Raw genomic sequence first — 25,127 nt, 5'->3', positions numbered from 1 at the left:
AGCATGAGTGTGACAGAGGTTTCACATGTTTCCTCACTTTGCCTTGGATAATTGTCTTCAGTAATAGACCAGCTAACAGCTGCAGCTAAGATTCAGGAGAAGCATTCAAATGGTAGGAAAACTGACAAAAACATCAATGTGTGTATGTTACTTCCAGCACTACTAAAAAAAAAAAATAAGAGAGCTCTATATCTTGATTTTCTTATAGAAAATAATTACTGCTCTGACTAGCTTTAAAATTTGTTTTTAGAGTCAAATGTTGTAATAATTATAAAAATTTAAAAAAATTATAAATGACTTTTATGGAGAAAAGGAGGAAATAATTTATAATTACTAAATTAAAAATAATAATTTTTCAGGATGTTATTAGCAAGTATCTTAGATACTCCCAACACTGTGACTCTTAAGAATAGATGTGAATGATTTAACAGTGGTACTAAAACATCTCACAAAATATGATATAATCATTCACAGATATGAACCAAATCCATATGCATGTGTGGTTCTGTATATACACTGTTACATTCCAAGTATTTGGTTTGAATACTATAACTATTTCTCTAATCAATAGGTAAATATTGATCAGTCATACTTTTCTACTGTATCAGGTAGATTTCTACTTTTATAATTAGCCATATTTGAAGCAGTATTTTCTTTCAGGCTCATATCAAAGTCTGTGACTTTGAATAAGGCACGTAGCTGCTGGAGTTCCACTTTCTTCATGTATGATAGCTAGTATAAAAGGATTAAAGGAAAGATGTAAGCGATAAGAAATTTACGAGAGCTAAGGAAAGAATATTTCAGAAGAAAATGAAGGGGCTAGAAATTAAACCCACACAAACTATTAATACATTGCTTTATAAAAATCTGTTGGATAGTATCTCTTTGTCTTACTTGATGAAGAGAAATAGGAAATACATTCTATGGTGAAAATCACCATCACCAATGAATACATTTATTTTAATTCTCTTCTACAAGTAACTCAATCAAATATAGTTGAGTATATATTTATGTTCCTTTGAATTCATCTCATATGATTTGAATTTATTGATCAGCTTTACTAATTAATCATTAATTACTGAAAGAGAGAGAGAGAGAGAGAGAGAGAGAGAGAGAGAGATATGATGGTTGGTAGCTTGATTGGTTCCAGGGACAAAATATAAACCCCAAGGCTCACCTCAAATGACATCTTTCAGTCACACCCTGCTTGCCTACAATTACCACCCATTTAATTTATTTAAGTGGACTAATTTAGTCATTAGGTTATAGCTCTCATAATCTAATCATTTAGCCTTTGAACATCCTTGCCTTGTCTTACACATGAGATTTTAGGGGATACCTCATATTCAAACCATACCATGGAGCCTGGATACAAGACAACTTTAGGTATACAGCCAAGCATAATAAAACTATCTGTCAAGGCACTTGTGTGCAAGATTTCTCCTGAATAGTTTAACGAGTGGTTTTGGTTGCACATTCAATGTCAAAACTCAAATTCCTTTGTGGAATTGGTCTATTTCCCGGACTATTTCCAATTGGACTAGAAACACCATCAGTAGATCTTCTACATGGATGCAGGTATGCACTCTCAAAAGGTATGAACAAAATGCTTTATCTAAATCTCTAATTCTTAGACTTGATAATTTTTTAAAAATAATTCTCCTATAGTGTAAAGTATTTGCATTTTAGTGCTTATTCAAATAATCCTAAATATGGTCTATAAGAAATAGTTCATAATGTCACTAGAAAAATTGCTATTGGCAAATATTAAGTAAACATTGCTGAAATAAAAGGAAAAGCTTGTCACCATGGTCAAATATATTAGCAATAGCTACTCAGGTAATGTTGGGTATCTTAGAAAAAAAAGTGCTCATAAATAGCCATATTAGCAAAAGCACAAAAAATATTCAATGCAATACCTACCAAAATTCCAATGACATTCTTCATAGAAATAAAAATTAACTGATCATAAAAATTATCTGGAAATGTAAGAGGCTTATAATAGCCAAAGAAATTATTAGCCAGAAAATGAAGCAAGAGGCATCACAATCCCAGACCATAAATCATGCTACAGAGCTCTACTAAAAAAAACCAGTATGGTATTGGAACCAAAACACGGCAAGAAGACAAATGGAACAGAATAGATGACAAAGAGACAAATCCATGATATTACAGTTTTTCACACTAGGAAAAGGTGCAAAAATAAAAAATTGGAGTAAAATTAGCCTCCTTAACAAACGGTGCTGGGAAAACTGGAAATCAATACATAGTAGAATTAAATTTATCCTTCATCTCTCACCCTGCTTAAAACTCAACTCAAAGTAGATCAATATCAGAAAATCTGTGCATACTCAAAGAAAATGTAGGCCCAACACTTCCAAATATTGGCTCAGGAACTGACTTTCTTAACAAGACTCTGAAAGCATAAGAAATGAAAACAACAATCAATAAATGGAATTGCATCAAACTAAAAATATTCTTCACAACAAAGGAAACAAGAACTGAAGTGAGAGCTTATGGAATGGAAGAAAATCTTTGCTACTGGCAGCTCAGATAAAGCATCAATCTCCAGGATATATAAAGAATTAAAAAACTTAGCAACAAAAAAAAAACAAAACAAAACAAATAACTCAGTCAGCAAATGAACAACAGAACTGAACAGATATTTCCCAAAATAAGAATTATGAATGCTCAAAACTATATGAAAAAAATGTTCAACATCTCTAACAATTAGAGAAATACAAATCAAAACTAAACCAACACTCCATCTCACTCCTGTCAGAATGGCAGTTATCAAGAATACAAGTAACAATAAATGTTAGTGAGGATGTGGGGGAAAGGGTATATTCATATATTTCTGATGAGATTGAAAATTGGTGCCAGCCCTCTGGAGAGAATTATAGCGATTCTTCAAAAAAGTAGAAATGGAAGCACCATTTGACCAGTTATCTACTCCTCAAAATATACCCAAAGAACTTAAAATCAGCATACTACAGTGACACAACTACATCAATGTTTATAGCACTGAATTTACAATAGCTAAGCTATGGACCCAAACTTTATGGTTGGCAGATCAATTCATGAAGAAAATGTGGTTTATATATACAATGGAGTATTACTCAGCCAATAAGAAGAATGACTTCATGACATTTGCAAATAAATGAATGGATCTGGAGACTACCATGCTAAGTGAAATAAGCCAATCCCACAAAACCAACAGCCAAATGTTTTCACTGACATGTGGAAGCTAATTCACAATAAGTGGAGAGAGGCATTACAGATATTCACTAGATTAGACAGAGGATACAGGGAGAAAGGAAAGGAAAGACAGTAGAATAAATCCAAAATAAATTTTGTATGTACATGAATACACCATAGTGAATCCCATCATTGTATACATCCATAAGAATGGGGTCATATTTAAATATACATATATTCTATACTTGCATAGTTACATAAAATTGGATCCTACTGTCATCTATAACTAAAATGAACATAAATAAAGATACATTTGCAGAGGCTGGAATTTCAACTGGGTCCAGAAGCAATTGAATATAAAGAAGCAAAAAAGATATATATTATACATAAATAAATCAAAATGTTTCTATCTTCAAAAATAGACACTTCTGCATATTACAATCATTTGTCTTATTGATCTACATTATCAAGAAATGCATATATTTAATATTACTATATATACATATATGTGTAAATAAATTTATTTATTTATTATGGCAAATGGCTACTTTATATATTCACTAAACATTACATGAAATGTTTGTATTTTATTAATAGTAAACAAAAAAACCCAAATTACCAGTAAATAAATTTGCCAAATTAAAAATTTTCACGTAAAAGAATTTATAATACAAAGTGAAATTATCCATAAACAGCACACACTTCCCAAATAAGCACTTCATTATATATACTATGTGCTTTTTCAATGTTTTCTCTTATGTACATACACATATAGTAGTCACTTAGGCAACTAATATGGGTTATTATTATCACTGATGAAAATCAATTTTTCAAACATTGTTTTTGTATGTATGTGAATATAGAGTTGCTTATATATGCTTTACCATTAAACATTTAAATAGAGAAAATGCATTGTTGAAGTGTATGCATCTCACAAACAAAGGGGTATTGACAAATTTACCTTCAAGCATATATGAGTGATTATAAATCTCATTAAGTCTGTTAGAGATTATGTGGTCATTATTTATATTTAACAATTTTTTATCTTTTAAAATTAATGATAAAGCATTAAATTGATTGCATATATTTTAATGTTAATTTTGTCTCCTTGATTATTATTAAAATCAAATTTTCTTTTCTAATATAAATTTATTTTTAATATTCCATAAATGTAAGTATATATATACATATTATAATATATATTATATATTATTCTGTAATATTTATGCTAGTTTTTGGCTATGCACATTGTTTTCTATGTGGCACAAAAAATATGCAACACTGATCTTAATGTATTAGCACTGTTATAACAAATTTAAATAAAAATGATCTAGTAACAAAAAATGAAATGCCTAATATATGAAAAAAGTGTGCTGAAGACATTGGCCAAAATCTGCAAAATGGTAATGAATGAACTTAAGTTGACCTAAATAATCAAAGAGATTTACTATGTTCATGTGTTAGAACATTCGATATTGTATTTTTATTATTTAATTATCCATAGTTTTATTTTTAGATTTGGTGCAACTCAAAGTGTCAATTAGTGGAGTAAAAATTAATTCAGAAAAAAGTGAAATTATGATAAGCCAAGCAATGATTCGAAAGAAGGAAGTCAAAATACGGAGATTAATCAATAAGAAGATTCAATAACTAAGTCATTTAGGTGGTAAATAAAACAGCCATAGTAATTAACACAGTATATCATTGGTGAAAGGACAAATCAATAAAGCAGAATAGAGAACCCAAAATAGTCTTCCCAAGTAAAGACACTAGATTTAACAAAATACAGAACCAATTAACTGAAGAAACTTTAGTCTCTTACCTGAAACTAACAGATCTTCACATGGGAAAATATTAATTTATAACATTATTTCATGTCTTATCAAAATGGATTGAATGGACCACAGACTAATTGTAAATTTATAAAACATATGGAGAAAACACAGAAGCAAATCTTTGTGACCTGGGGTTTTACAATGAGTTTCTAGATAGTCTGTGTTTCAAGGATATTGGTTTAATTCAAAATTATTATGGCTAACACACCAACAGTAGCAAATTACCAAATTCTAATTAACTCAACCAGTATAAACTCTTCATTTCTGAAAACAGAAACACACATAGTATTTAACCACTCTTTTTCATAATAATATTAACCTACAAGTAGGTACAAAAACCAGAGGACGACATACAATTAATCAACAAGTACATGAAAAAATGCTCACCATCTCTAGCAGTCAAGGAAATGCAAATAAAAACCACCCTAAGATACCACCTCACCCCAGTAAGATTGGCAGCCATGATGAAGTCAAAAAACAATGAGTGCTGGCGAGGATGTGGGGAAAAGGGTACTCTTGTACACTGGTGGTGGGACTGCAAACGGGTGCGGCCAATTTGGAAAGCAGTATGGAGATTCCTGGGAAAGCTGGGAATGGAACCACCATTTGACCCAGCTATTGCCCTTCTCGGACTATTTCCTGAAGACCTTAAAAGAGCACACTACAGGGATACTGCCACATCCATGTTCATAGCAGCACAATTCACAATTGCTAGACTGTGGAATCAACCCAGATGCCCTTCAATAGATGAATGGATTAAAAAAATGTGGCATTTATACACCATGAAGTATTACTCAGCACTAAAAAATGACAAAATCACGGAATTTGCAGGGAAATGGATGGCACTAGAGCAGATTATGCTTAGTGAAGCTAGCCAATCCCTAAAAAACAAATACCAAATGTCTTCTTTGATATAATGAGAGCAACTAAGAACAGAACAGGGAGGAAGAGCAGGAAGAAAAGATTAACATTAAACAGAGACATGAGGTGGGAGGGAAAGGGAGAAAAAAAGGGAAATCACATGGAAATGGAGGGAGACCCTCATTGTTATACAAAATTACATATAAGAGGTTATGAGGGGAATGGGATAACAAACATGTAGGGAAATGAATTACAGTAGATGGGGTAGAGAGAGAAGATGGGAGGGGAGGGGAGGGGGGATAGTAGAGGATAGGAAAGGTAGCAGAATACAACAGTCACTAATATGGCAGTATGTAAAAATGTGATGTGTAACCGATGTGATTCTGCAATCTGTATTTGAGGTAAAAATGGGAGTTCATAACCCACTTGATTCTAATGTATGAAATATGATATATCAAGAGCTTTGTAATGTTGTGAACAACCAATAAAAAAAATAAAAAATAAAAAATAAACAGATCTACTCATAAAACTAAATAGAATATAACAGTGATAATTAATGCATCAGCATTACCTTATCAACAAGTAAAAATCTAATAACAATAAAGTTCAGTGAAAAAAGAAGACTGCACAGAATACATGAAGTATTTCAAAGTTAATATACTCAGTATTAATGGAATAATTTCATATAGATATGAAAATCAAGTTAATGTATATATATATATATCTCACGCTATACAAATGTACAACATGCATGGGAATAAATCGTGAAACCTGTATAACCATATCTCTTTGAGGGAAAAATGTGTTTAGTGAAAATGAGGGCTTCTATTTTATTAGTGATATTTTGTTCCTTAAGCTGGAGTAAAGGTACATTATCTCCGTACTAAAATATTCTGTATAATTTGTGTTTAAAGTATATTATATTACATGTGATCAATTTCTGATACTTCACATTTAGCATTACACATTAATACTATTTAGCATAGGATATAACGTTCTCTAAGACAGACATAGTTATTGATCGCTCAGAACTCTAGGAGAGTATTTGGGAGCATGTTTAGATGGCCTCTTAGAGGAGCACAATTTAGTCCAAGTTAAAGGAAGTGAGTACACAAGAGGTTGTTCAAATAAGAGAACATGTGTATGCTTGGATGAAAATGATGCATGAGTCATTCTCCTTTATGAATTACTTGGTAACATCCTCACATAATGATGCTGAGTTTGGCCATGGAATAGTGTTGCTGTATTTGGGATCTTCCTATCATCAGGTAATCCAGCGTGGGCAGGCCTCATTCATCAATTGATAATGCCCTGTTGATTATGCATGATTGAGCCCAGCCCAAATCAGCAGAATGTATCATCAGAATCCAACTGAGTTGACAAGTCACAAAATCGTGAGCTAAAAACAATGGAGGTTGTTTTAAGACACTTGATTTTGGGGAAAAAAAATGTTTGAAACTGAAAAACCGTTATGTAGTAAATGCTAACTGATATAATATGAAATAATGAATTAATGCAAGGATTGATGCCAGATATATTTCCGGCTCCCCCTTTTTTTGGTCCTGGGGATTGATCCCAGGTCCCCAAATGTTAGACAAGTAAGTGCTGTACTACTGAGTGACATTCTTGTTCCTGCCAGCTCTAGTTCTATACAGTACATAGTGTATTTTAAAAGTATGTTCTATATTTAGAAATAATATATAAAGATGCATTAAATCAGAAACTTTCATTAACTGATTTGAATCTTAGTAATTTGTTTTTGTTTTTGTGTTTTTTTGTTGTTGTTGTTGTTCCTGTTTTGGGGGGTATACCAGATATATAACCCAGGGGCCCTCAACCACTGAGCCACATCCCCAGCCTTATTTTGTATTTTATTCAGAGACAATGTCTCACTGAGTTGCTTAGTGCCTCACCATTGCTGAGGCTGGTTTTGAACCTGCGATCCTCCTGTCTTGGTCTCCGGAGCACCTCATATTACCGTCATGCACTACCATGCCTGGCTGAATTTTAATAATTTGTAAATTGCATTTTAGTCTTGTATAAGACAAACTCATTTCTGCTTGCTGACATATGTATCAAAATCTTCCATTCATTGACCTATTACATTTTTTTCTTAGGAAAAAAATGATGTCCAGGCTCTTTAACAGTTCACAACATTTAACAGCAAAGTAATGGTTGAGAAGGGTTTTTAGGAGTTGGGGATTCTGGAATATTATGAAGAAATGTTGCTGTCCTGCTTTATTATGAATACATCACATAGCCTAGATTGGTGGCTCACACGTGTAATCGCAGGTGCTCTGTACAATGAGGCAGGAGGATAGAGACTTCAAAGCCAGTCTCAGCAGCAGTGAGGTGTTAAGCAGCTCAGTGAGACACCATCTCTGCATAAAATACAAAATAGGGCTGGGGATGTGGCTCAGTGGTCTAACACCCCTGAATTCAATCCCCAATACCCACCAAAAAAAAAATAAAAAAAATATATAAAATAAATGGATAACATAGTTTTATAAATGGGAGATTTCTGGCTGCTACACCAGTACCAAAACCAGTGGAATGACACATCTTTCTTTAGAGCTTATTTTCTTTCCTGTTGTCCCTTCTATTCCACAGAAATTTACCAAAAACAACAACAACAACAAACACACACACACACACACACACACACATTAGGAACTAGATTAGGATCTGGTGTTCCCTCTGGACAGGAGAGGGAGCGAAGGGAAGGTCACCCCTGAGTTTCCAGGCTTTCCTCTTCTTCTCCTTGAGGCAATATTCTGTATTCTCTTCGGTATTCTCCTCCTTGTCCTCTCTATTCAGGTAGCTTCTCATAAGCCTTTTGTGAAGGTGACTACCAAACCATCTCAGGTAGATAGTTCAGAAGCAAGGGTGCTGGTATCACCCTCCAGGCCAAGGATCATCCTCAAGCCACCATGTGATAGGATTTGAACCAGAGTCTGAGCTGTGGTAGCAGATCATATCCTACTGTTCCAGCATCATGAGTGTGTGTACTCTGAAGCTGCCACTCTCACAGGGGACAGTGATATCCATAGATCCTGGAAGGAACAGTCTTGCAGCCAGAATCTGCAAGCAATGCCTGTAGGTCACAATTAGTATCAGAGGTTGTCTGGTGGGGATATTCATCACAGTGCCCAAGTAGGTCAAGGATCCAGAGTGTGAGGGGCTTAAGGTCTGAAAAACAAATCCTCAAGTCTTTCAGCAATCTGATGAGAATGCTAACTGTGGAACAACAAGCATATTTCTCAAATCAGTGAGCATGCGGGATTGCTGCTAAAGCATTCTATAACACCTTCTCTTTTCTTCAAAGAGAAAAATGCATAGATTGAAAACATAAGTAGATGTTATTCGTGTATAATAAAATTGCTGAAGTGAACGAGACTGACCTCATCGAGTATTGGTGAAGTTAGAAAGTCACTGTAACCTGTGACATGGTTGGTGGGAGTTTAAATTGTGGGAACTGCTTTGGAAAATTATTTCATACTATACTTAAAAACTGAACATAAACATACCTTATTATCTGTCAATGTGCTAACTAAAAAAGAATTTACATATTCTCCAAGACACAGGCACATGCATGTTTACAACAGCATAATTCCTAAGTGGAAAATACTTAAACACTCTGTTCATTGATTATAGCAAAATCCTATCATTTATAAAATCACGAGTGCAGATGCAAACAATAGCTGGATGAATTTAAAAAATGAACACACAAAAAAACTATAATGTTGAAAGTAGCCAAGCACAGAAATGGAGTATCCAAATTAATAAAAATTTTTAAATAAAAAGAAAATTGATAGACTTAAATGTCAGAATATTAGCTATTCCCAGATGCAGTAATCATTAACATTGTTCTCCCAGGGAGATTTAAATTTTGATATTTTATGTATTAATTAAGATGTCATGATAATATAGGTTAATTATGGAAAAATACATGGAGCTATATGCATTCAACTTTTGTTCAGATCTTTTTTGTAGTTAAAAAAAAGTCCATGGAAATTATCAACACGCATCTCCAGATGTTGTTATTGTTATTGTTATTGTTGTTATTGTTATTGTTATTGTGGTTTTTTATTATTTTCTTTTGACAACATTTGTAACATTCAAATTTGGTCAAAGAGAACAAATTACCACTGATTTGAAATTGAAACTCTACATTGTAAAAAATGAAGTAAGATTACAAATAATAGGGCAGAGGGAGGAAGAAGAGTGCCATGTGGACTACTGTAGGGATGTTTCTTCTGTGCCCAGACATTGACAAGTGTATATTTCTACATGTGAAATAAACCTCAATATAATAGAAGAAATATCAAATCAGGATATACATGTGCAGTCCTTTCAAAAGTATTTCTTACTTGCTTTTAGACTTACACAAAATAAGCCTATTTCTTATAATGTTGTCATAAGTAAAACATTCATCTTTTTGAATTGCAAGATGATTTCTCAATTCAGTACAAATACAAATAAAATCTGAAAAATGTCCTGCACATGTTCTGTGACTCCATTATTTGCTTTCTTGTTTTTTTTTGTTAAATAAATATAAATGCTTTAAGAATTATTCACCACATCAATAGACTTAAAAATAAGAACCATATGATCATCTCGATAGATGCAGAAAAGGCATTCGACAAAGTACAGCATCCCTTTATGTTCAAAACTCTAGAAAAATTAGGGATAACAGGATCATACCTCAACATTGTTAAAGCAATCTATGATAAGCCACAGGCCAGCATCATTCTGAATGGAGAAAAATTGAAGGCATTCCCTCTAAGATCTGGTACAAGACAGGGATGCCCTCTCTCACCACTTCTGTTCAACATAGTCCTCGAAACACTGGCCAGAGCAATTAGACAGACGAAAGAAATTAAAGGCATAAAAATAGGAAAAGAAGAACTTAAATTATCACTATTTGCAGACGATATGATTCTATACCTAACAGACCCAAAAGGGTCTACAAAGAAACTATTAGAGTTAATAAATGAATTCAGCAAAGTGGCGGGATATAAAATCAACACGCATAAATCAAATGCATTCGTGTATATCAGCGACAAATCCTCTGAAACGGAAATGAGGACAACTACTCCATTCACAATATCCCCCAAAAAAATAAAATACCTGGGAATCAACCTAACAAAAGAGGTGAAAGACCTATACAATGAAAACTACAGAACCCTAAAAAGAGACATAGAAGAAGACCTCAGAAGATGGAAAAATATACCCTGCTCATGGATAGGCAGAAATAACATCATCAAAATGGCGATATTACCAAAAGTTCTCTATAAGTTCAATGCTATCCCAATCAAAATCCCAACAGCATTTCTTGTAGAAATAGATAAAACAATCAGGAAATTCATATGGAATAATAAAAGACCCAGAATAGCAAAAACAATGCTAAGCAGGAAGTGTGAATCAGGCGGTATAGCGATACCAGACTTCAAACTATACTACAGAGCAATAGTAACAAAAACAGCATGGTACTGGTACCAAAACAGGCGAGTGGACCAATGGTACAGAATAGAAGACACAGTAACCAATCCGCAAAACTACAACTATCTTATATTTGATAAAGGGGCTAAAAGCATGCAATGGAGGAAGGATAGCATCTTCAACAAATGGTGCTGGGAAAACTGGAAATCCATTTGCATCAAAATGAAACTGAATCCCTTTCTCTCGCCATGCACAAAAGTTAACTCAAAATGGATCAAGGAGCTCGATATTAAATCAGAGACACGGCGTCTGATAGAAGAAAAAGTCGGCTATGATCTACATACTGTGGGGTCAGGCCCCAAATTCCTCAATAGGACACCCATAGCACAAGAGTTAACAACCAGAATCAACAAATGGGACTTACTCAAACTAAAAAGTTTTCTCTCAACAAAAGAAACAATAAGAGAGATAAACAGGGAGCCTACATCCTGGGAATAAATCTTTACCCCACACACTTCAGATAGAGCCCTAATATCCAGAGTATACAAAGAACTCAAAAAATTAGATAATAAGATAACAAATAACCCAATCAACAAATGGGCCAAGGACCTGAACAGACACTTCTCAGAGGAGGACATACAATCAATCAACAAGTACATGAAAAAATGCTCACCATCGCTAGCAGTCAGAGAAATGCAAATCAAAACCACCCTAAGATACCATCTCACTCCAGTAAGATTGGCAGCCATTAAGAAGTCCAACAACAACAAGTGCTGGCGAGGATGCGGGGAAATGGGTACACTTGTTCATTGTTGGTGGGACTGCAAAATGGTGCAGCCAATTTGGAAAGCAGTATGGAGATTCCTTGGAAAGCTGGGAATGGAACCACCATTTGACCCAGCTATTCCCCTTCTCGGTCTATTCCCTAAAGACCTAACAAGAGCATGCTACAGGGACACTGCTATATCGATTGTGGAACCAACCTAGAAGCCCTTCAATAGATGAATGGATTAAAAAATGTGGCATTTATACACAATGGAGTATTACTCTGCAATAAGTAATGACAAAATCATAGAATTTGGAGGGAAATGGATGGCATTAGAGCAGATTATGCTAAGTGAAGCTAGTCAATCCTTAAAAAACAAATGTCAAATGTCTGCTTTGATATAAGGGGAGTAACCAAGGACAGGGTAGAGACGAAGAGCTGGAGAAGAAGAATAACATTAAACAGGGATGATAGGCGGGAGGGAAAGGGAGAGTTAAGGGAAATTGCATGGCATTGGAAGGTGAGCCTCAGGGTTATACACAATTACATATAAGAGGAAAGGAGGAGTAGGAGGAAAATTATAGAAGTGGAAGAAACGATTTATAGTAGAGGGGATGGAGAGAGAGAAGGGGAGGGGAGGGGAGGGGAGGGGAGGGGTGAGGGGACAGTGGAGAATGGGATAGACAGCAGAATACATCAGTCACTAGAAAGGCAATTTGTAAATCAATGGAAATGTAACTGATGTGACACAGCAATCTGTATACGGGGTAAAAATGGGAGTTCATAACACACTCGAATCAATCTGTGAAATATGGTATATTAAGAACTATGTAATGTTTTGAACAACCAACAATAAAATAATAAAAAAAAGAATCAACAGGAAATAAGATGAAGTGAGAATAAAATGATTAGTTAAACACATAAAAGCTACATAATATTTTTCCTTAAGTCAAAAATTAAAAACATATACTTCTGAAACTAACTTATTTTCTGATGTTGGTAAAATTCAGGGTAGGCAAATGTTGGACAATCAATCCTGGAAGACAAAACAGATATAAGCAGGAATTATTCATCCTTAGCCTGTGCTTTACATAAAAATGTTTGGGTAATTAAAAGACATTTCTGTCTTTTTTGTTTAGCCATGATCTGATTTTGTAAACGTTTAACTTACACGTAAGAAACTTGAGAAAGTACAACCATAGCAACGTGAAGGCATAGAACTTACATTATACAATTCTGTCTATTCTTTCTCTAGATGTCAGTGTCCCTCATCTGCCATTTGGCTGTTAATGTGTGCAACATTTATTTTTGTTCCATAAACCCTTTAAATAAAAATCCATTTAACCCAGTCATCTGAAGCATAACATATGCTTTTTCAGGGTTATCAAAATATCTTACTCTTCTTTTAAAGTCTTGTAACTATGCAATTTCAGCTTTGGGCTTTCTTCCAAACAGGACTGAAATAGAATTGCAGTTGCACAATAAACAAGAGTTGCTAATTGCCAATTTTGTAGAATTTCTTACAAAAAAAGGAATATCACTTCAAAATGTGTTGGATGGAACTTTTTCCTCTCTATTCATCTTGTTTCTGATAACTCAGGACTATTTCTTTGCACTTGTGCATTTGAATTTTGCCTATGTTTTGAAAGACAATTTTCTTTGTTTAATTTTCTCTTCACTAAATGCATTTTCTTTCTATTCTAGAGTTATAAATGTGGCAATTTTCAAACTTTGTAATTTTTCTTCACAACATTATGCTTACGTTTTCATCTGCAAACAGAAATTGAGTAAAATTCATAAAAGACATGATTAAAGCAAATGACATTAACAATTCACTCAAAAGAGTTCATGCTTCCAGTTTTCACCAATGTGTTGATGTTGTTCTTCTTTATTTACATTAGCTCATCTGGACTCCTGTGTGCCTGATTTTAAAATGAAGAGTTATCTTTTAAAATGACAAACTTCTAGTGATTAAATAAATCATGTTCACTTCTTATTAAGGATAGCTTTTATATTAAAAATTGCTTCCTCCTATGATTCCCAATAAAAATTAGGAGAAACAAGAATGTACACATAATTAGCTATATATTAAGAACATGGGGAGGGAATGATTATTAATAAGATTATTTGAGCGTGACATTGATAATTATTTTAATTTTTCCTTAAGAGCTTTATGAAACAATTCTATACTGAATAGTTTTTTAATGTAAAATATCCCAAACCAATTTCTCCATTGGCTTTCCCAGAACACAGAATTATTATAGGTTGTTGAACTACCAGGCTGTCACTGAACTCAAATTTCTCTGCATGCAATCCCTCCTCTTTAACACTTAAATTTTCTCTTGTATTTTTTATCTAAGGTTATGAGTCGTTTTTAAAATTCTTGATTCCTCAAACTAGGTAAATTCACTTGTCATATGTTTCCGTATCTCCTATGAGCTTTACAGTTAATAAGTAGATAGATAAATATAGTTTTAGGTAAATTTATTACATGATAGATCTGCAATTGATGTGAGCTATGAAGTGATAGATTATGGACAGCAGGACTAAAGGGAGAATTATTATAGAAAGTAGTTTGTTATGCATGTGGAAGTATAAATATCTTAAAAACTAAGCCCTAAAATAAGGATGCAAAATTCTGAGGCAGTTTAGGCCCAAGGTGGCTTGAGACTTATTTGAATAAAGCAAGTTTTGGATCAAGAAGTAGATCTCCACACGCAAATGAGAAAAAGGACTCTGTTGTAGTGATATGGATGCCAAGGTCAGCTTGATCAGCTCCAGGAAGCGATAACTGGAGAAGGTTCTGTAGTGTTGCATGACCAGTATCTACTTCTCTTCCAAGCCAGAGAAGCAAAGCCAGAGATTAGCTTAGAATTTTAATGGAGAAGAGGAAATGTTGGAGGTTGGACTTGTGGGGCCTGCCAATACCTCTTGCTGCCTTAAAGCAAAGTTTATGGCTTAGCTGCTGATTATGCAAAACTGAGCCAAGAATCATTACCTTTCCAGAGGCTATATTCCAGGTAGATGCCATTTTGATAATGCAAAAACATGAAGTGAAACAGTGAAGTGAGGATTGACATAAATATAAATATGGTATAGAATATATAAGAGCTAGTCTTTAAAAGTTAATAGTGAGGATTATATGGAAGCTCTGTCAGGACAAAAAGAGGCATTTGCCATTCTTGAATATAGGTGAAATGTGAGAGTCTATAAACAGCTCCTAACCAAGAGGCCTGCCAAGGAGATGGTGTCCTTAGGACCTGTCAGATGTCAATTAGAGCAGTGGTAGGGAAATGTTCACAGAAAAACTGAGGATAATGGAGGACATTGCTAATGGCATCATATCAGTTAGAGACAGTACACAACAGATGGTTTTACAGGGTGGGAAAAGGTACAGAATTAAGATAGATTAGTAAGGAGGCACAGCAGAATCTAAATGCATAGACAACTATTTTTGGGACCACTATTTGGTATATTTCAAATTCCAGTGTTGTTGGGGTGAATAAAATACTTTTTTAATGATAATATATTCTCTCATCTTCTAGAGGAGTGGCTTTGATCAAGAAAACAACACCTGGGATATTCAGTGTTTAATCAGAATAAGGACAGGGATGATTTGTGATTTCCACTTCATTTGTGGATTATTCTATTAAAATAAATTTGTGATATTTCCCTTTAAGAAGATACAGATTTTCCTTTCCCACTTTTCCTCTTAAATTTTCCATGTTCCTGTTTGACCCAAGAAAGACAATCTACTCATTCTTAACCTTATTTTTGTACAATGTCCTTAGGTTAACCATCTGCAAACATACCAAAAACTCTTTAGGATAAAGAATAAAAGGATATTTTGAAATTGAAATTGATGCTAAGATAGTGACTCTAAAGCCCCTTTGCAATCTGACCTTTTCCATCAGGTTGCTGTACTAAGGAATACTAAACTAAGTAGTTTTCAAGCAACAGAAAAATTATTTCTCACAATTACGAAGGATGCAGATCCAAGAACGAGGTGTCAGTGTCTGGTGAGGATCTGCTTCCTGATTGCATACTGATGAGTTCTCCCAGTGGCTTCATATGGTTCAAAAGGCAACAAGATACTCCGTGTTTCTTCTGTAAAAGCATTAACCCATTCATGAATCTCTGCCCTCATGACCTAATAACATTACACAGGTCCCATATCCTCAGACCAGATTAAGATTATAATTTATGGATTCAAAGGACACAAATACTAAGACCATCCAAAATCTCAGTTGGAAATCAGGTATTTAAAATTATTTGTTTTTTGAAAAATTCAGGAAGACATCTAATTCATGGTGTGTTAATGGGTCATAGAAATGAATGAAGGTAAAAAAACATTGTGTGAGTTTTTTACATAACCCAAGTCAGTCAAAAAACTTAATATTATTCTCCACATCTTTATACGTATGAACAAAAGTGCTAAGCTTTTGCATTTATAAAAACAGAAAATAAAATATAGAGTTGACAATACTCTTATTTATTGTTATTCTTACTTACCAACACATGGAATCTGTCAAGGATATATGTATTAATTATTAATAATCATTAAAAGACTGATTTTAAAATCTATTTTATAATTAATGACTATCCACTTTTAAAGTATATTTATATCATTTTTAATTTTATTTTAATTGATATGTAATAATATTACATACTTATGTGATAAAACTTGATATTTTGATCCAAATATGTGATGAGTAATGATCAGTTCAGGGCAATTGGCTTGTCATCCCCTTTAGCATTTATCGTTTCCTCGTGTTTGGAGCCTATGACCTCGTCTCTTCTAGTCTTTTTAAAATGTATAAGTCACTTTAAACTACAGACACTCTACCCTGATATAGAAGACTAGAATTTATCCTTCCTGTTTGTGCTTTGGTTCCCATTATCCAGCCTCCTTGTATCCTCTCTCCTCCCCCTCTTCCTAGCCTCTAGTAATGCGCTTTCTGCTCTCTCCTGTCAAATGAACATTTTAACTTTCACTTAATGAGTCATATTAGTATAAATATCAAGTACTGCAGAAGAAAATTTTAGTAGTGTTACTTACATATCACTAAAACAATATAGAAATACATGTGGTTTCATTTTTTAAAAAGTATAACCATTTAAATAAATTTAAGCATTTAATAGGTCATAAAATAGACATTAAGGAAAGAGAAAAGTATTTGGAGATACTTAATATTGGGCTGGGGATGTGGCTCAGTAGCAAGGTGCTTGCCTAGCATGCACAAGATCCTGAGTTCAATCACCAGCACTGCAAAACAACAACAACAATAACAAAAAAAATATTTAAATAATTGTTTATATTTAAACTATAACTCCTAATAGAGGAAACATTTCCAGGCATTCCCAAAGGTAAAAAAGATATTTAATGAACATGTGCCCGTAACTAATCAACAGTCATCAATGTTTTGTAACCCATATATCCTCCTGCTAATGGTTGAAATAAATGACAGACATCATATGTTTCCACAGACAATTACTTTCTTATGTGTCTCCAATTTATACTTTTATATGAACATAAGAAAATATTAATATATCTAATAATATTTCACTGATGGAATCAAGTGCCCATTGAAAGATTTCCAAAACATCTTTAAAGTGTTTTAAAAATGGAGGAAAGGGATCAAGGGGAGAGAGAAGGGCAGGGAAAGAGAGTACCGGGCATTGAAATGGAGCAAACTATGTTATATGGATGTGTACATATGACAATATGAATCCTATTTTTATGTACAACTGTAATTCACTAATAAAACATAAAAAATAAATTTTATTAGCCACACACAGTAGTATGCACCTGTGATCCAAGCAGCTAGGGAGTCTGATGCAGAAGGGTTGCAAGTTCAGAGCCAAACTATTCAACTTAGAAAGACCATGTTTCAAAATTAAATAAATAAATAAAGGATGTGGCTCAGTGGTTTAGTGACTCTGATTTCAATCTCTGGTACCAAAAAATAAAACAACAATAATAACACACACACAAAGTTGTTATAGTTATGAGTTGTTATAGTTCTCCATACCCATATCTTATATTTGGTTGATATATAATAAGTTAATCATTCACTAATTTACCTATAGACTTTCTTTCCTTATTGTATTTGCACATCCTGCCCATGTTTTATTTACATTAATTAGGACTTAAGAAAGTTTATGTTGCTATTGTATAAATATTATGAACCTATTTAGAAAATTTTTTTTCTAAAATAGTTTTTTTTCTTGAAAAGGTAATTTTTTTGGAAACACTTTTGTTTACCTCCTTAAGAACAGAGACATAAATATGCTTTACAGTATTTAGTTTCTGAAGATGAGGTTATGCTATGGAATTTTTTTGTCATAATGTCAACTTATTTTTAAATCAAGATGAGCTTTCTTAGGAAGGCATCAGTGTACTAGTTCTAGAAATTAAAAACATACATAAATAAGTTCATAAATGAAATATTTCAAAGTAGACATAATTTTTATATATTTTATTCAGCATTATAAAGTTTTTTCTCATTGATCTTCCTCTAGTTTCCTGCTTATATTTTCAGAATACTGAAGAGTTAATTTTCCTTATATTATTTCTCATATTAATTTTTAAAATATATCCTCAACTAGATTTCATATAAGTGAGACTGAAAACTAACAATTCCTCTTTCACAAATTATATACCAATACATTAAGAGACATTTTAAAAATCTACAAAATTTTACAAATTGAGTCCATTCATTTATATTTAGCCTGCTTGATAGAAAATATTTTTAATTAAACAATTTACTGCTGTGGGTTAAACAGTATTTTAGGCATTGACTTGCAGTAAAGAAAAAGCCCCAATCATCACAAGTGTTCTTCTATTGGTAAAATCAGCTAATTAAGTGACACCTAAATACATACAACATTATGTTAGAAAATGATAATCTCTCTAACCCCTCAAAAGGAAAATTAGGGTCTAAGAAACAGAAAGTATTCTATCACAGAGGGGGTTGATTTGTATTGTGGGGAATGTATTTGAATAGGCTTCAAAAATTTTCAGAACTTTGGTGGGCAGGAGGTGCTAAATGGAGGCTTTTTGCTAGAGATGGAGAGAGGTCACAGGACACCACCAGAAATCCCGACATCACCACCTTCAGAGCAGACCAATACTCCACCAGCAGTTTTAAGTAGAATGTTCAGGTCCAATTAAACAATATCTAATTCCGTTCCTTTCATTCTGCACTCCAGTTTCTGCTACATCTGAGCATCAATCCTGATCCTAGGGAATGAAACTAAAATTGATACTGATCCATAGAGAGACATGGATGAAAATGTCTTATTTAGATTTTTGTCTAGTTTTTTGTTTGTTTGCTTTTTCTTCACTAAAGATATATAAGAACCATCAGTGGAAAGTAGATAAAATAGAAAATAGCCAATCAAGACAGGAAAGTTGGGAAAGGCCTTTTCAGTGTGGGAGATTATATTTGAGTCAGAGTCCTCGAAGGAGACAAACCCAATGGGGCGTGTGTGTGTGTGTGTGTGTGTGTGTGTGTGTGCGTGTACATTCGAGCATGCAAAGATATATATGGGGGAGGGGTGATTAAGAAATTTCTCCTGTGATTTCAACTGATTTCTGAGACTGGCAGGTCCCAAAAGGTGCAGAATAAGTAAGATGGTTAAATATCCAGGACAGCTGATGTTAATGTGTGGACAGTGTGACCTAGTCAGAATGCAGGCAGGCTAACCCAAAATAATAGTTTGAGTATGAGTCTTAAGGCAGAACAAAACAGATATACTGATTTGAAGGTCATCAAACAGGATGATTTCCTTCTCTTTTTGTTTTCTTTATATTATTCATTTTTAGGTATACATGACAGTAAGGTATACTTTGACCACTCTCTATCATATCAGCTCAGGAACAGACTTACTTAATAAGAGTGTTAAAGCTCAAGAAGTGAAATCAAGAATCAATAAATGGAATGACATCAAACTAAAAAGCTTCCTCACAGCAAAGAAAACAATAAAGAACATGAACAGAGAGCTTACAGAGGGGAGGAAATCTTAATCACCTGCACCTCAGCTAGACCATTAATCTCCAGGATGTACAAAGAACTCAAAAAACTTACCACCAGTAAAACAAATAACCCATTCAATAAATGGGCAAAGGAACTGAACAGGCTCTTCATAAAAGAAGAAATATGAATGGTCAAAAATACATGAAAAAATATTCAACATCACTAGCTATTAGAGAAATGCAATTTAAAACTGCACTGAGATTCCATCTCACTCCAGTCAGAGTGGCAATTATCAAGAATACAAGTAACAATACATTTTTTTTCTTATTCTGAAAAGAAATAAGAAATCTGTTTTGTTCTCCTCAGGCCTTCACAGCATTGGATGATGTCTTCCAGATTGAATGGTAATATTGTATAAAATCACACTTGCAGAAAAATGCAGAATAATGTTGACTAAGTATCTAAGTATCTCAAGACCCTGTCAAGGCCACCTAGAATATTCATGATCACAGGTGAAAAATCTATATTAAAACATTTTAAGTCAGTCTTATTTAATATTGGTAATCATTAGTTTAAAAAGAATATATAGTACCACTGTGTTTCATTTGATGTTTATAGTTCATTCCAGAAGCAGAGATTATTGACTCAACCAGGATTGGGGATTTCCTAGATAATCTAATGCCGAGATTGGCTTATTTTTTATCTGTAAAAGCCATATAGTAAATATTTTATGCATATGGACTGTAGTGTTTTTATGACAACTATTCATCTCTACCATTGTGACATGAAATAGCACAGCCAATAACTAAGCAGAAAAGTGTGGCTGAATTCCAAAAAGCTTTATTTATAAAAACTAGTGATAAGCTAATTTGGATTCACACTTTGTGACTGGCTGAACTCTGTTACAAAGGATGTAGAAGAAAAAAAAAACAGATGTAAAGGTTTTATAGTGGGTGCTTAAAAGGTTACATATGCCCTGAATAAGGTTGGTTATGACATTATTGGAATCTCATGGCATGAATAATTTGGTGTGTTTCTAATACTTCGAAAGTATTTTAACCTGAATGCAATTTATGTCCAGCATTATTAGTAAGAGAACACTGCTAACATATTAGAACACAAGACCTAGACTTTCCCTCTTTCCCTATTAATAAAGAATATATTATTCCTTACACTATTGATTGGTATTTTTCTACTAAGTTTTGCAGGGGTATAAACAGAACTCTCCAGATAAACAGAACTAGTAAGGTATAAAAACTCTTATATGTATACCAGATATATATATATATATATATATATATATATATATATATACATAAAAATATATATACACAAACACACATGCACGTGCTCACATGCACAGAGAAACACACATTATATATTCATGCATATACTATCTATTGAAAGTATCTATTTTCAGAAAAAAAAATTCTGCTTTCTCTACTCAATTTTAAAACTGAACATCTAGCAATTAGAAATTAAATTCTAATATATACCTAATAAATATTCATATGTATATATATACATATATATGTATATACTTTATATAAAATATCAAGAAAACACAATTATGTATCTATATACAGACCTTCACAATAATTGCTTTAAGTAATTTTGTTAAGGATAAAACTAAAACTAATTCTTGCTAATAGTATGGAATGAATCTCTGAAATGTAATAAACATTGGCTGTTTATTCATTTACAATTTAAAATGCACACCCTTAATAATAAGAATTCAAATCCTCCAGGCTTGATTACACTTTCTAAATCCTAGACAATTTGACAACCTCAAGAACATTAAGATAAATGTTGATGTAGGAACAAAGAGTAAAATAATTAAGATACCTAATTTAAAATAGCAGGAGTTTGAAAAATATTTGCTGAATTCAACCACTTTTAATCTTATTGAAAGACAAGCTATTTCAAGTTATATATAGTTTAGGACATAAAAATTGAATTCCAGACAATATTAAAAACATAAATAAGATGCATACAGTTATAAGAAGCAGGAGGAAGACAAGGAGGATAATGGGGGAAACTCAAGAAGAGGGAAGAGTAGGAGAAGAGGCATTCAAGGGAAAGAGATAAGTAGAGATAGGAAGAAGGAAAGGAAAAAGGAGAGGAAGGAGAGAGTGAAAAGAAGAAAATGGAGAAAAGCCAGGTGAAGGAGAAGAAGCTAAGTAAAAGTAGATGCAACAGAGGTGATATGAGAAAAGAAAGGACAGAGAAAGGCTGACAAGGAGCGCAGAGTGGAAGATCAGAAGGAAAAGTGGAGCAGAGCCTGCAGTGGTGACTTATATTTCCTATTTCACCTATTCTCCTGCATGAAAATCAGATCCAGGGATAAAACTAATTAGCAATTCATTTTTCATAATAATATCCCAAATACTGACAATTATTCTTATAATTGGTATAAATAATATATGTTTTTAAGAAGAAATGGGAGCTTTGTGAAAAGAGCAGATTAATTTTTAAAAATCCAACCTAGGTTTATTCATCTGTTTTAGAAAAGACATTATATAGGCTGCCAAATACAAAACAACAATGACATGAAAGCATTACACGTATATGCATGTATCTCTGTGTATATATGCATCTTTATATATGGATATCAGATGGTGTGCATGTATCCATTTGTGATGCTCATGCACACATATATATATGTACACATACTCGCATTCACATGAACACTGGGCTGAGATATGAAAACCACAAAGGAAAGTGCAATGCTACTGGGAAAGGCACACCAGGACAGTTCTAGAAACATTAAGCTGAAAGGAAAAGGGACTAGAAAGACAAAAGTAGAGAAAATATCCCAGAAGCTTTCAAAAAGCAGCTAATGTTGTGCTTTGGCAACCCACACGCCAGTACCTTGATGTTATAGGTTTTAGTGAAGTTGTTATTTAGATAGTGAAGTTGTTTTTCTTTCTCAATATCTAGCAGATATTTTCAAATTAAATATACTTACGCATAGATGCAAACTCCATACACATACATACAGTCACACACACTAAAAAATAGCAATACTTCTCAGAGCAACTAAAGCCTCCATTTTTATTATGTTTTCTTTTATATAATTATAAAATAATATGCTCAAATTGTGCTACATGTAACAGAAAAGTAATTATTTTGTTTTATATAAAAATTGTCTGCCCAGTACTTTTTCATTCCTTTGTTTTCCTGTATGATATTTTCTTCAGTGTACTTCAAAACAGCAGTCTCCTGTATGTAAGGAAACAATGAATACAGAAACACAGAGCATTTGAACTCCTAATCTTAGGATGTAGGGTCCTAAGCTAAAATCCTTACACAATGACAAGGCACAGAATAGGATACACATTGGTCTGCATGTCACATGTGTCCCACTGAATAGTCTGCTTGTTTTTTCAGAACCATGCTCACTCAGATGCTTACCATTTTTGTTTCTGCCTCCTTGATATGTGATCTTAACTACAGATTCACTTATCTGGAAATGCTTACCCCTCCTGTTGATCTAGTTCTGAAGTAGGTGGATCTTTGCTCAGCAGGTTTAAAACCTATTCTAGACTTATGACAGCAACTCACAAACACAGCAGAGGGACAAAATTTTCAACACCTGCATGTACTCTTAGATTGTGTGCTCAACACAATGATAACTCATTTTTAGAATTGTGGTTTCTGATTTTTCAACCATATTTCAGTTCTATCACAGAGCTAAAGTAATAAAAACAGTGGACTGCCGCCACAGGCCCGCCGGAGCCGGAGCCGGAGGGAGCGGAACGGCCCTGCACCCCGACCGCTGCCGCCAGCGCCTTGGACCGGGCTGCGCCAAAGCCGCGCGAGGAGGAGGGCGCGTCGCCGGCGTGGGACCTGGACCTGCCGGGACGCGGCGCCGAGTCGCCCGCGGCGCCTGAGCCGAGCAGTCCGCGGCGCCCGCGCCGAGGAGTCCGCAGCGCCAGCGCCGAGTGGCTCCCGCTGCTGGAGCGGCCCCGAGGTCCCTGGGTGGCTGAGTGTGGTTTCGCCGCGGCCGCCAGGCCCGCACCGCCGGAGCCCCGCGGAGCCGCTGCCTGGGACGGAGCCCAGGCCTGTGATTGAAAACATCAAGTCATGAGCCAAGGTGGAGGGAATCCATCACGACTTCAGCGGGAGCAGTAAGGCTGCAGCCCCAGGTGCACGGCTCTATCGGCCCCATCTCCTTCTCCTCTCCGCCTCTCCGCCTTGCTTCTCCCCAGCCGTCTCTCCTCCCAAGCTCAGTCTCTAAATCTAGATTTCAATTTCTTTCACCCACCCCGCCCGCTCTCCCGCGTGTCCGGTACCCGAGGCGCCGCCTCCCCTCCCCCAACCTGCACCCCCTCTCCGGGTCCCGAAGGCCGCTGCCACCGCCGCTGCTGCCGCCGCCTCCCACAAAGCACCATAGAACAGACTCTTCACCACGCGAATGAGCTGCCAAATTAAATGAAACAGCTGATAAGATGAGAGACAATTTAAAATCCAAGTGAACCGAGAACACGCACTGAGCCCTGATCCGCTGAATTCAAACTCCCGGTCACCTGCTTCCCGCAGACAAACAGCGATGACTCGGCATTAATCCATCCGGCTGAAACAACAGGTCAGCCCTTCTCATCATACGAAGGTAAATGCCTACCAAGTCTTCATAAGTAGTGGCCACAGGTTTGAAACGGGGCTTGAGAGAGAAGGACCCACCCGTTGCATTGGTCGCCCAGCAAAGGGAAACAACGTCATCAGACTGCTGTGGAGGAGATAACTTCGTTGAAACCAACAGCTACAGGTGTGTGATCCCACAGCCTTCCCTCTCCACACATCGGGAAAACCTTAAGGGCCACTCCCAGCTCTCCCGTAAGGGCCCCTCCCAGCTCTCCCACGAGTGCTATAGCCAGCCCGAGGGAATCAGAGGTCGTGCGGGCCCCGCGGCGCGGATCTACCGCTCCCACCAAGGCTGACTGCTGAGGTCTCTTGCACCAGCTACGGGGAAGTGGATACCGGAGGGCAAGTAAAATCCGCTGAGGATTCTCAGCCCCAAGCTCTACAAACTTAGGGTCTGAGGGA

Source organism: Spermophilus citellus, assembly GCF_964194105.1.
Source record: "Spermophilus citellus genome assembly, chromosome: 1".
Lineage (NCBI taxonomy): Eukaryota > Metazoa > Chordata > Mammalia > Rodentia > Sciuridae > Spermophilus > Spermophilus citellus.
Note: the sequence above shows the minus strand (reverse complement) of the source record.